Source organism: Onychomys torridus, chromosome 8, assembly GCF_903995425.1.
Source record: "Onychomys torridus chromosome 8, mOncTor1.1, whole genome shotgun sequence".
Taxonomy (NCBI): Eukaryota; Metazoa; Chordata; class Mammalia; order Rodentia; family Cricetidae; genus Onychomys; species Onychomys torridus.
The window spans coordinates 73,350,883-73,352,212 of record NC_050450.1 but is presented as its reverse complement, the minus strand read 5'-3'; the positions used below and the strand labels follow the sequence as shown (position 1 = coordinate 73,352,212).

At 41.7% G+C, this 1,330-nt stretch overlaps 1 non-coding gene across 1 annotated transcript; it reads left to right on the top strand.

Moving 5' to 3' along the window:
* LOC118590444 lies at window positions 1-110 on the top strand. Its single transcript, XR_004945746.1, has one exon. It is a non-coding gene; the product is annotated as a U6 spliceosomal RNA (small nuclear RNA).
* Window positions 111-1,330: the final 1,220 nt, after the last annotated feature.

Genomic DNA, 1,330 nt, shown 5'->3' with positions numbered 1-1,330 from the left:
GTGCTCACTTCGGCGGCAGCACATACACTAAAATTGGAACGATTCAGAGAAGATTAGCATGGCCCCTGCACAAGGATGTCATGCAAATTCGTGAAGCGTTCCATATTTGGCGGGGGGGGGGGGGGCAAGTCCTTCTGATTGAGGCCCAAGAAAGGAAAACAAAACAAAAAAACAAAAAAAACAAAAAACAAAAAAACCATGTTATATGCAAGTAGGAAAGCGAACATATCACAATGAAATCCATTGTTTATAATTAATATGTACAATTAAACATTTTTACAAATTTAGGATTGGGGTTCAGCTCAGTGGTAGAACTGCTTCAATAGTATGTTCAAGGTCCTAGATTTGATCCTCAGCACCACAGATACCCTTAATAAATAAAACTTGAGTTGTATAGCTTTGGTCAGACCCAGAGGGGACATAGACTATCTGATCTGATCTGAACTTTTTTGCTTAAGGAACAGTAATCATATTGGTTTATTTGTGCTATGTGGCAGAATAGATTTGAAGGAATCTTTTTGTTTGTTTGTTTGTTTTGTTTATTGAGACAAGGTTTGTCTGTGTAACCCTTGCTGTCCTAGAACTCTCTCTGTAGACCAGGCTGGCCTCGAACTCACAGAGATCTGCCTGCCTCTGCCTCTGAGTGCTGGGATTAAATACATGTATCACCAATGCCCAGAGGTTTGAAGGAATCTTTTTATTCTTTTTATTTATTTATTTATTTATTTTTTGGAAGCTGAGGATTGAACTCGGGGCCTTGTGCTTGCTAGGCAAGCGCTCTACCGCTGAGCTAAATCCCCAACCCCAGATTTGAAGGAATCTTAATTGCAAAGAAACAATACCCTTTCTTCCTAGATTCTCAGACTCCAAAAAGATCATGGGACTTGGGGTAAGGCCTAGTGGTAGAGTTCCTGCCCCGCTTCTAAGGGTCCTGAGTGGAAGAGATCTTGAGTGGAAGAGAGGCAGAGGGTGGGGCAGAGGGAGAGTCAGAGGGGAGGTGGAGAGACAGCAGGGAGGTGTCTGGTCCCTGTGCCAAGGAAGATGCTTTCATTTAAGGTCTAAACCTGGTTTCCTTGCTGCACTCCAGGAGGAATGACCTACAGACGTTTTTCTTTGTGTGTCAATAACATATTGAGATGTGTTACAAGCCTGTAGCACATACGGAGCTAAGTCTGTATATAACTCTGTCTAGAGAAGTTGTACAAAAAGGAATGATGCAATCAACAGATAGAGGCAATAGGCTCCATTTGGGGGAGTTTAGAGTTAATGGAAAGTACCATAATTACATATAAATCTGTTATAAGTGAGTAGCATGGCCAGAAATGTGAAA